Raw genomic sequence first — 13,070 nt, 5'->3', positions numbered from 1 at the left:
TTATTTTTTTTTGGTTCCTGTTGCATTGTTTTTAGAGGCTGACTTTTTGGGTTTTGGGAGCTTCTATTTCATTCTAATTAACTCCCTTATTAGGCAATGTATTCAAGTAATAACATTATTTTCTACATTTGTGTTGAGACTTGCACAGAAGCAACATTCGAATAGTTCATCAATATCCTCTATAATCATATGATAAGACAATGAACTATGGATGTTGGGGATCTGAAACAAAATCAGAAATGTTTGGTACAACTCAGCAGGTCTGGCAGCGCCTGTGGGAAGAAAGCAGAATCAGCCTTTCGAGTCCAGTGACCATTCATCAAAACCTGTATGGACTCGAAACTTTGATACGACTTTCTCGCCACAGATGCTGCCAGAGCTGCTGAGTTTCTCCAGGAATTTCTGTCCTCTATAACCATCACTGTTTCATAAAGTTAAAGCCACAATGTAGAAAGAAGTCATTAATATCCTAGATACCAAACTATTTAAAGGTAACAGGCACAAGTTAGGCACATGTGCTTTTTCAAAGAAAAACTAACACATACTTCTTGACACAAAAAAAATAACATTTTAAGTGCACTTTCCATGCACTGGTGAGGTCATAGTTAAACAGTTGCACGTTTGTCCCTAATTCAAGTGAGGCACTGAGATGTGACAACATAGAAATGCAAATCTTATGATATAATATTGTTTAGTATTAAATTATCCAGTTGACACAGTGGACATTGCAATAGCATCCACTATATTTTTTCTCTATTTAGTAATTCTATAACCTTAAGCTAGAATCTCCACATTGATTTGCAAGTGATCTGTCCCTCAGTGACTTCATATTTTCTTGGTTCCCAGTTAGATGCATATTACATTTTTGAAAGTTTAACATGGCTCACTTCCTTTGGCTACCTTCTCTCCCTTTTGCAGAGGATTTCCTCTTTCGCAGATCTGCACTCTTATTTTCAGCCCCTTGCAAATGCAGACCTCCCTCAGTGCTGTACCTGAGTGTCAACTCCAGATTTTCTGAAGTGGGCTCAAGTCTATAACCTTCAAACCAACTAAGCCACATTAGCCAAGATGCATATTCATTGAAAATCGAAAGGCAGATATAAAAAAACTATGTTTGCCTTTCTATCCAAATCCTGTTAATGTTATCCATTATGCTAATGTTTTGATTTATTGTTTGTCTATCATCTTTTGTATCAGAACGGAGACTGATATAATGCTATTAAGACAGATGGAAGAGTCAATAGGCTCCTAACAGAGAAGTTGTTGTATTACCAATACAACTGTTTCTGTCCACACAACAAAAAAAAATGCCAGGTCCCACCGTGTTTTTGATACATTAGATGAGGAAACAAAGGATCAGAAGGTGCTCAGGGAGCATAAAGACCACTGAGCCCTGTAACTGTCCAAAACAGTATATATAAACACAAATAGGAAAACTACCCAAACTGTGTTGAGGAATGGTATTTGGGAAAGTCCCATTTTATTAATCCAGCCACTAATAAGTTATATAGCCTAGACTAGTAAAGATTAATATAGTACCCTGTTAAAGTACCAATAAAAGTGATAACAGTACTTGCAGCTACTCCCAATTAATTACAGAAAATCTGATGAAGACTGAACAGTCTTTTGTTCTCTATTCTTTAACTAGGATCGCAATTTGCCGTGTTTCCACATGTCACTGACCACAGATGCACAACAAAGCTGCTCTCAGTGTTAAAGGATTAAATTACAAAGAGTGTTTTTTTAAGGTTGAGTGGCCAGAGACAGAAGAATTCCCAGCCCCATGAACCCAACCTTTAAAAGTAGGGCTCTCCATTTTTGGATGGGCAGAGTGGGCAGGGATTGAAGTCGGTCCATGTGACCCACGGAGAGCTGAGAAGACTGCCAGTCACTGAGGTACAGCACCATGGTAACCCTTTTCCCTACTATGCCCACTCACCTTGTATCTACTAGAACCCATGCAGGAGAAAAAATTGAATTTCTATTAATAAAATTCTACATTACAGAATATATTATATTGCAAAATGCACTTTCCTTCATAATGCCACTTCTTGACACTTCTGAGGTGTTTATACCCCTTGTGGGCTGAAATTGTCTCTAGATTCTCCCACAGGATAACTTACGCACACCCTGATCAAGGGCATCATTCACCATCCCCACCCCAACACTGTCCCAGGATCATATACATAGGGAAACCTTAGCTCTCCAAAGGTATACTCTGTTTATGCAATTGAATCTACCAAAAACAGATCTGCTCCTAGCATGTCTATAAGCACACTCCAGGTTCTACACTATAGGGATGCCAAAATCCCACTTCAGTGGGTGCTGATTTAAATAGCCAATTGTCTCAATATAACACTTGTGTTCCAAACCTAATCTAACTCCACAATCACTTCATGGAAATGGAAAGTGTCATATTCAGGTGATGAGAATTACAATTTCTGATAACTTGGGCTATTTTTGGCATGTTAGCCCCAAGGTTCCATAGTTCCACTAATGTTGGTGCTACAGAAGCTCAAGGCTCAAAACCTACTCTGGAACACCTCAGACTATTTCTGTTGTGGTCCACATGGCACTCCTTGACTGTATGGGTGCTGTGCCATCATACACCAGTTGTGTACAGAGTGGGTGTACCATGACATCCAAAAGACCATAAAACATAGAAGCAGAAGGAGGCCATTCAGCCCACAGAGTCTGCTCCACCATTCAATGCGATCGTGGTTGACCTGATAACTTCAATTCCATTTTCCTGTGTTTTCCATAACCCTTGATTCCCTCACTCTTTAAAACCTGTCTATCTCAGTCTTGGATATACTTAATGATCCAATTTCAATAACTCTCTGTGGTAAAGAATTCTACAACATCTGAGAGAAGAAATTCTTTCTCATGTCTATCTTAAACGTGTGACCCCTTATTGTGACATAATTCTGATCCTAGACTCTTCCACAAATGGAAATAGCCTTTCCAAACCTACCTTGTCAAGCCTCCCAAGTATGTTTCAATAAGATCATCTCTCATTCGTCTCTATTCCAACAGGTACAGGCCCAATCTACTCAACCTCTTCTCCTAAGACATAGCTGGCATCAGCTTCTTGAATCTTCTCTGGACTTCCTTCAATGGTAGTATAGTTTTATTTAGATAAGGGACTCAAGTCTGTTCACAGTATTCTATCAGTGATCTCACTAGTACCTTGTTTAAGAAAACCACACAATTTTTACACTCCATTCCTTTTGAAATAAAAGCTAACATTCCATTTGCCTTCCCTATTGCCTGTTGAATCCAAATCCTAGATTATTGTGATTCATGGACGAAGACTGTCAGGAGCTGTTAAGATTCAATTGTCAATTTGGTGGAATGTAACTAAATACACTATGGGTTAAGTGAACAAATTAACATGTTTATTAGTCATTATACGTGTGTGTGTGTATAAAGTGGTAATAAATATATTAAGCAGTACATTTATATATTTTGCAATAAATATATGTTAAGCAGTAAATACATATAAAAAGTAATAAATGTATTTGTAAAGCACTATAGCAGCAAATACATATATCCAAAGCAGTAAATGTATTTTGACAAGTGTCATGCCCTTCCAGCCATCGTGGGACCCCGCTTTATGACAGCCTAGTCTGGAGAATTTAGGGTTCCTGGCACCGATCATGGTGCATAGTGAAGTTCAACAGCAATTTCTAATACCTTGTTTAGGAAAACCACACAATTTTTACACTCCATTCCTTTTGAAATAAAAACTAACATTCCATTTGCCTTCCCTATTGCCTATTGAATCCAAATCTTATAGCAGCAAAAACATATATCCAAAGCAGTAAATGTATTTTGACAAGTGTCCCTTCCACCCATCATGGGACCCTGCTTTATGACAGCCTAGTCTGGAGAACTTGGGGTTCTCACTATGCACCAATCATGGTGCATAGTGAGGTCCAACAGCAATTTCTAATACAAAACCATTCACAGCACAATTCAATGTCAATAAGATGCTAAACTCTGAGACCTACAACTATGGCAAATACCTCCTACCTGTAACCCTGCAATCTCCAGAGATGGGCAACATAACAGAAATATCCAAGGTCAATAAGGAAAAATATACTCTGAAAAACTCTCAAAATGCCTCAGCCAATTGGGACCAGTCTGAGAAACCGAATTGAGGGGAATGGAGTGGAACTGACCAGTTAAAACGGGCGATTTACTAACTCCTTTTGGATCTCAATCTGGTCAACTAAGATAGTAAATTTCACTGACATGGAGACCGCTGCCAAGACAGTGAGGCCCCCTTGACAAATGTAGATTCTTATCTGATAATGCTCATAGGAGAAGGGCTCATGCCTGAAACGTCGACTCTCCTGCTCCTTGGATGCTGCGCTTTTCCAGCAACACATTTTCAGCTCTGATAATGCTCATAACAAACAATTAAACCGGAGGCTTGAGCAAGGAGCAGGGATGCTTTCCTCATTGGACCAGGAGCCAGTCAAAGAGGAGACAGGGTCAGGGATGCAACAATGCTCCTCCAGGACCCCCTTCCTGTCCCTGATGTAACTCCTCTCCCTGGCCCCTTCACCCAAGTGAGCACCCCGACCTGGAGCACCTCTTGCTTAGCCGATTCTGACAGGTCCATGGTGTTGACATTTACCTCTGATTTCACAATAAACAACCACCTCCTTCTGACCTCCCAGCCCTTTTGGCCTGGAAGCCAGCAAACGGCATATCAGTCAGACTGGTGTGAATGTCTGTGGAGCTGACCTGCTGCCATCCCAAGTTATGAGATTGATTTGAATTCCCACATGGGGACTTCCACAAAGTGAGATATCAGACATCAACTATGCATGCTTTTAAGTTGTGTGTGAACTTGGGATTTTGTTTCACATACCCATTTTACCATCACAATATTACCTTTCCCAAAAGGAACCAACCAAGTTCAGCACATTTCACAACGTCCTTGTTGCCTCAGTATCTGCACAGCCATTGCTGGGCAACGTAAGAAAAGGCCAGTAGAGGGCACTCAATGCACTAGGTAAAGCCTTGCTAAATACTTAAAAGTGGTAGATATTGTGTAGATGTTGGTGAATGCGGAGTCAGAGCAAGTGCAATGTTCAGATAAAGCAAGGTCAGAGGATGAGGAAAGAAAAGAGGAACAAGTTTGGAAATGAATAAAGGCCAATGAATAAAATCCACATAGAGTGAAGGTAGAAAGAAGATGGGAGTGAGGGGAGGAAGGAAAGGAAGAGAGACAGCAAGGAGAAGGGAAGATACGAAGATGGAAAAGAGAAAGAGGCTGGGCAAAAAATAGAGAGGAAGACAAGGAAAAGAAGGGAACAAATCAAATAGAAATTGCAACATAAAGGAATCATGAAGGAAATAGAAGACTTGCATTTGTATAGTGCCTTTCACAATCTCATGATGTCCCAAAATGCTTTACAGCAATTGAAGTGCAGTCACAGTTGTAATGGGATAGAGTGAGTGAGAACTAAGTGAGCAAAAATCAACCGGAGGGAAGAATATCAAGTTTGTTCTATGACAAGAAATATTTTACCCAGATTATAACTTCAAGTTAGACGGCAGAAGTATGACTAAGGAAACATTTACTTTAGGACTTGATATCCAAAAAGTGATTGGATATTACAATGATAGAAAGCCAGGACCTCTCTTTTGGATGAGCTAACTGGACCAAACAGTTTTTCTCATTTTTCATGATCTTGACACCAGGCTCAGACAAGGAAATGGTACTCAGTCAAACCACCAAACACTAATTTGGGCTTTGTGGGATAGGTTTATGCTGAAGTTCTTTAGCCTCTATCTTTATTAGAAAGGGTTAGTAACTTATCATTACCACAATCAGTCTTGTAGAAAGAAATGATTTTTTTATCAATGCAATGTCAGAACAATGGCATCTGATAATGTATGGTCAGGACTTTCTATTTGTTATAACAAGTTGAGATTGAAAAAATCCTTGATATACATATATTAATAATTTAGCACTGAAAAGGTAATATATGCTTAATTTACAGTTGAATTAACTGTTTTTCATCCTAAACTTTATAGTCCACATAAGAATGCATTGGTATTCAGTAGTATATATAGCCAGCATTGGTGTGAATTTAATAGATCCAAAAATTTACTGATCTTTGAAAAGTTTCGAAGAATATATATGACACTTCTGACTTGAAACAATCTATCATGATATTACCTACAAGCATTACTTGAAATTCTGACATGATAAATCTATTTTCAATAGTTTTTTTCACAAGTTACATTGTAAAATCTGTACAATGTTAAAATGCTTATGATTACAATTTTGATCTGTTGTCCTCCAGAGGAAAACGTTCCTTTGTATACTAGAAATAACAAAATTATAAGTTTCCTTAATGTGGACAGATTTACAACTTTGTTATGTATAACACAGAGAGAAAAACCTCCTAATATTGTGGAGAATTTATTGATATATTCATTGTAATACACATTGTTAAATACTTCATAAATTCATATGAGAGGGCTTGATAACAGCAGCCATTCTAATGTCTGCAGCTGATGGTACAAGCATGTATTATGTTAATTTGACAATGTTGGAAAAAGAAAGGTAGGGAAATTAACGGTGATTACTTTTCATATTTCTAAAAGCATCCCTATCCATTACTTAATTACTTATTTGACATTCTACTTGTTTTTGTTTCAACTTGTAAGGTCAAAACAAGTCCATAGTTTGGAAGAACAATTGGAACTGAAGTAATTAATGCTTTTGCAGAAATGATTTGTCTAAGGTGTAGCAGCTAAAACTATGCTTTTCACTTTGGTTGTTCATGTTGGGTAGGTAGGTGTCAGTATGTGCCACAGTAAAATTTATTCAATTGCTTACCAATTCTGATCATCCAGTTTGTGTTATGCTGAAAAGAAAATGTTAGCACATACTTGAACTGTATCAAATTAACTAATTATTAGTCACAGATCAAAGCAGGTATTTGACATAACTAAAGGAAAGTGAGGTCTGCAGATGTTGGAGATCAGAGTCAAGAGTGTGATGCTGGAAAGCACGACAGGTCTGTCAGCATCCGAGGAGTAGGAGAGTCAACATTTCAGGCATAAGCCCTTCATCAAGAATGTGGGGTGGAGCGGTTGGGAGGCTGAGAGATAAATTGGAGGGTGGGGTGGGAGTGAGGGGAAGGTAGCTGGGAAGGTGATAGGTAGATGCAGGGTGGAGGGTGACAGTGATAGGTCGGAGCAAAGAGTGGAGCTGATGGACGGGAAGGAAGGTGGACAGGTAGAACAGTTCAAGAGGGTGGTGCTAAGTTGAAGGATTGGATCTGGAATGAGGTTGGGAGAGGGGAGATTTGGAAACTAGTGAAATCAATGCTGATGTCGTGTGACTGAAGGGTCCCAATGCAAAAGATGGGGAGTTCTTCCTCCAGTCATCAGGTGACTTGCATTTGGCAGTGGAGGCCCAGGACTTGCATGTCCTTGCTGGAATGGGAGGGGCAGTTGAAGTGATACTAAAGTCTTCCAACATGTGAGGAATTTACACCACTGCAGAGAAACCTCAATGTAATTCATTCCTGATCTAACTATGCAATTACATTCCTTACAGTCAGTACTTATACCTGAGGCACATTTCACAGCTCATCAGTCATTGAGGCCAGAAAAATCTGCACACCACAAAATAGAAACATTTGTTCTTAGAAATGTAACATTTCATGAAAGTACACTGTGCATATTATATCCACTTACTATCAAGAGATTTTGATTATCTTTCCGAATCAGACATTTGTAAAAAATTGATGTTTTACTTTGAAATGTCTTCAAAGCATAACACATTCAGTCACAATCGAAAGATTGGAATAAATAATTGACATGCTAATGTGATTCCATAGGTATTGTTTCCACATAATTGAGCAGTTAATTAGCCTGTCTCTATAATTCAAACTGAAGACATTACATATTGAAAGTCTTTATGGGTTACTTTGGTCAAAGCACAAGAAAAAGTGTTAAGCAGGCACTATGCCAATAAGACTGGGCTGACTGAAAGTATAGTCTTGATGAATGAGCATAAATTGAAAATGCCTGTAGCTGTAGCATTCAGGGACTGATTGGTTTTGCTGGAGCAGTGTACACAGTCTGCTTTCACCCACCTCTCCTGAAGGTGTGGAGTGAGCTGGCTGTATAAGAAGCCAACATGAAAAGGTAGTTCAAAACAGAGACATGCAGCCTCTCAGTGTCACACTAGCAATCCTGAAGATCCAAAAGAAATGGGGCTTATCCTGTAACCAAGCTGGGGAAGAATGTCAAAGGGGCAGCTGATGCATTGTGTTGAGAGGAGAATGCCTCAGTAGCGAAAATGTCTTCAGAGCTACAAGAACTTAACTGGTTGGACATGAGGATCAGGGTGGGATCTCACTATTTTCGATGTAGGTTTGCTCACTGAGCTGGAAGGTTCATTTTCAGATGTTTTGTCACCACGCTAGGTAACATCTTCGGTCAGCCTCTGGATGAATCCCACTGTAACAAACACGCCTCCAAGTACTTCGCAACTGTCAGCATCAGAACCATAACATAGCTCATTCATAAAAGAGATGAGGTTTGGAACTGTTTCATGATAGTGTACAAAATACAGTAAATACTGTACTTACTATGGATACTGTAAATCAGAAACGAAAACAAAAGTCGCTGGAAAAGCAAGTCTGGCAGCATCTGTGAAGAGAAATCAGAGTTAACATTTTGGGTCTGGTTACCCCTCCTCATACTTCATTCATAATGTAACTAAGTTGTTGTATCCCTCACAGGCTACACTCATAATTCAGACTTACCTCATAACACAACAGCCACTGATGCCACACAGACCCACATAACAGTCATACATACAGGTAACACCACACAAACACAAATACACATACACATGAGACACACATAGATGCTACACAGACACAAGCACAGATTCTGCACAGAGACACACACACACATATTCAGACACCTCACACTACATGCACATGGAAACACATCCTTGCAGACACACACACTCCACACATTACATGCATGCATACAAACACAAACACAGAAAAAAAGGCACATATTAGAGAGCTTTATTAGAGGCGCTTTACTCTGATTCTTTCAAGATTATCTTTGCAGGCATCCAGGAGCAAGATTCATCTCATTCAAACTTCAGCAAATGCAACAGCCAGATCACCCAAACCTCACCTCTGAGGAAGAAGAGAAGGAGAACAAGGAAGAATGCATGAGGTGTCATGATCACAGGAACCAGCTCAAAGACTGGCACCACATGTAACATTTAACTTTAGGACATACTGCTACATGCTGTTGATGGAGGAAGTGAATATTGAAGGCAGTGCATAGGGTGCCAGTCAAGGGTATTGCTTTGTCCTGGGTGTAACTGAGTTTCTTGAGTGTTGTTAGAGCTGCACTCATCCAGGCAAGTGAAGAGTATGCCATCATACTCCTGACTTGTGTCTTGTAAATGGTTAACAGTCTTTAGGGACACGGGAGCTGAATTACTTGATGTGGTATTCCTAGCTTCCAACTTGCTCTTGCAGCTACAGTATTCAATTCAGTTTCTGGTCAATGGTAACCCCCAAGGTGTAGATAGTGGGGGAATTCAGAAGTATCATTGAATATCAAAGTGAGATAGTTGGGCTGATGAAGTGTGACAGCAAAGTAGTTATACTCGTTCAATGGTGATCCACATGCCTGGATGACAGAAGTTTAAATTTCATTTTAAAAAATCTGGAATAAACAACTAGTATCAATAATGGTGACAATGAAACTGGCAGACTTTCGGTTTAAATGATTCATTCTCTTTAAGGAATGAAATCTTCTGTCCTTTTCCAACCATTTTGCTCATAAGACTAAGATCCTGTGAACAGATGTGGTTCCATTGTCAAGTTTGTGATGCTTCAATTTAGGTAACATGGGTAATTTTAATTAGACCTTTTATATAATGATGCTCATGATGACTGGAGATCTCAAAGTGCTATAAAGCCATAGACAGACTACTGAAGTACAATCACTCTTATAATATAGGAAACACAGCTGCAAAGTTTTATAGAACAAAATGGCACGGTGGCACAGTGGTTGGCACTGCTGCCTCACAGCGCCAGAGACCTGTGTTCAATTCCTGCCTCAGGTGACTCTCTGTGTGGAGTTTGCACATTCTCCCTGTGTCTGTGTGGGTTTCCTCCAGGTGCTCCGGTTTCCTCCCACAGTCCAAAGATTTGCAGGTTAGGTGAATTGGCCATGCTAAATTGCCCTTAGTGTTAGATGGGTGGGTCGGTGTAGACTTGTTGGGCCAAAGGGCCTGTTTCCACACTGTAAGTAACAAAGATGTGCAGGTCAGGTGAATTGGCCATGCTAAATTGCCCGTAGTGTTAGGTGCAGGGGTAAATGTAGGGGTATGGGTGGGTTGCGCTTCGGCTGGTCGGTGTGGACTTGTTGGGCCGAAGGACCTGTTTCCACACTGTAATGTAATCTAATCTAATCTAATCTAATCTAAAAGTTAAAAAAAAAACTTGATAAACAGCAATGAGATAAGAGCCAAATAACCTATTTTTTACAAAATAAAAACAGAAAATGCTGTAAGAACTCAGTGGGGCTGGGGACATCTGTGATGTGTTAGTGTTTTGATATGACTTCTCTTTGGAAATTCATATTGGACACAAAGCACTAACTTTGCTTCTCTGTCTGCAATTGCTGCCAGACCCATTGAGATTTTCCAGCACTCTTGTTTTTATTTCAAATCACTAGATCTACAGTACTTTGCTTTTATTAATCTATTTTTGTAATGATGACTAAAAGAAAGCATTGGCCAGAACAGTGGGTTCAATTTCTTTTTTTCTAAGAGTTTAGAGTCGTAGAGATACACAGTATGGAAACAGATACTTGGTTCAACTCGTCCATGCCAACCAGATATCCTAAATTAATCTAATCCCATTTGCCAGCATTTAGCCCATATCCCTCTAAAACATCTCTATTCATATACCCACACAGATGCCTTTTAAATGTTGGAATTGTACCAGCTACCATCATTTCCTCTGGCAGCTCATTCCATAAACGCACCAATCTGTGCGTGAAGAAGTTGCTCTTTAGGTCCCTTTTAAACCTTTCCCCTCTCACCTTAAACCAATGCCTTCTCGTTTTGGACTCCCCAAGGGAAAAGGCCTTGGCTATTCATCTAATCCATGCCCTTCATGATTTTATAAGCCTCTATAAGGTCACCCCTCAGCCTCCGACGCTGCAGGGAAAACAGCCCCAGCCTCTCCCTATAGCTCAACCCTCCAACCCTGGCAACATGCTTATGGGCGGTTAGCACTGCTGCCTCACAGTGCCAGAGACCTGGGTTCAATTCCTGCCTCAGGCGACTGACTGTGTGAAGTTTGCACATTCTCCCCATGTCTGCATGGGTTTCCTCCCACAGTCCAAAAAGAAATGTGTAGGTTAGGTGAATTGGCCATACTAAATTGCCCATAGTGTTAGGTGAGGGGGTAAACTTAGGGGAATGGGTCTGGGTGGTTTGCGCTTTGGCAGGTCGGTGTGGACATGTTGGGCCGAAAGGGCCCGTTTCCACACTGTAAGTAATCTAAATCATTTCCAAACCTTTTCAAGTTTCACAACATCCTTCCTATAGCAGGGAGACCAGAATTTCACACAGTATTCCAACAGTGGACGAACCAATGTCCTGTACAACCCAACATGACCTCCCTACTCCTATACTCAATGCACTGATCAATAAAGGCAAGCATACCAAATGCCTTCTTCATTATCCTGTTACCTGGGACTCCACTTTCAAGGAGGTATGAACCTGCACTCCAAGGTCTCTTTGTTCAGCAACACGCCCCAGGACCTTACCATTAAGTGTATAAGTCCTGCCCTGAGTTACCTTTCCAAAATGCAGCACCTCACATTTATCGAAATTAAACTCCATCTGCCTCTCCTTGGCCCATTGGCCCATCTGATCAAGATCCCGTTGTACACTGAGGTAACCTTCTTCACTGTCCACTTCACCTCCAATTTTGGTGTAATCTGCAAACTTACTAACAGTACCTCCTGTGTTCACATTCAAATCCTTTATATAAATGACGAAAAGCAGTGGATCCAGCACCAATCCTTGTGGCACACCGCTGGTGTCAGTCCTCCAGTCTGAAAAACAACCCTTCACCTCACCCAGCCAGTTCTGTACCCAAATGGCCACTTCTCCCTGTATTCCATGCAATCTAACCTTGCTAACCAGTTTATGATGAGGAACCTTGTCAAATGTCTTGCTGAAGTCCATATAGATCACATCCACTGCTTTGCCCTCATTAATCCTCTTCGTTACTTCTTCAAAAAACTCTATCAAATTAGTGAGCAATCATTTCCCACACACAAAGCCTCTGTAGGACTATGTACATCAGCTCATCTGGCAGATTTAATACCTTATTTAAAAGCCTCACCTGAAAAATGGAAGCTACAACAGCGCAGCACTCCCTCCGTTTTGCACTGTAGTGTCAACATCAATTTTTATGGTTAATCCCTGGAATGGGATTTAAACCAATCCTTTGTGACTCAGAGATGATTTTGTAACCAGCTAAGTCAGAGCTGACACAAAGGAGGATTTAAGAGCCTCCACAACTTCCTCCATCTGTATGCTTGGCAGCATCTGATCCATTCCTGGCAATTTGTCCATTTTAAGAGAAGCCAACATTTCTAGTATTTTTTTATTATTTTTTAGCCATCAGTGTCTGAACAACCTCCTCTTTCACAGTTAACAGAAGTTTGTTCCTTGGTTAGATCCAAGGTATTCTTCAATTGTGCAGGTGGCTCTGGCTTAATTTAGCCCACCTTTCTACGGTCATGGGAATGTACCTCAACAATCCCTGGATTATCTCCTCTTTAAAAGCAAGCCAATTGTTCCTTTCCAGTTTTGTCAGCTTAACTTTAATTCAAATTTGTCTGGAGCAGATCTTTCTCACTCCAATAAAAATGCTTTTACAGCCACTGTGATTGTTGTTTCTCCCTCTGGTTTAATCCTTATCCTTTTCCATAGCTAACCTAAACCTTTTGATACTCTGGTCACTATCTCC

Source organism: Chiloscyllium plagiosum, unplaced genomic scaffold, assembly GCF_037043375.1.
Source record: "Chiloscyllium plagiosum isolate Xiang-an unplaced genomic scaffold, Cpla_swu_hap1 HiC_scaffold_5, whole genome shotgun sequence".
In the NCBI taxonomy this organism is placed as follows: Eukaryota; Metazoa; Chordata; class Chondrichthyes; order Orectolobiformes; family Hemiscylliidae; genus Chiloscyllium; species Chiloscyllium plagiosum.
This window is presented reverse-complemented; position numbering follows the sequence as displayed.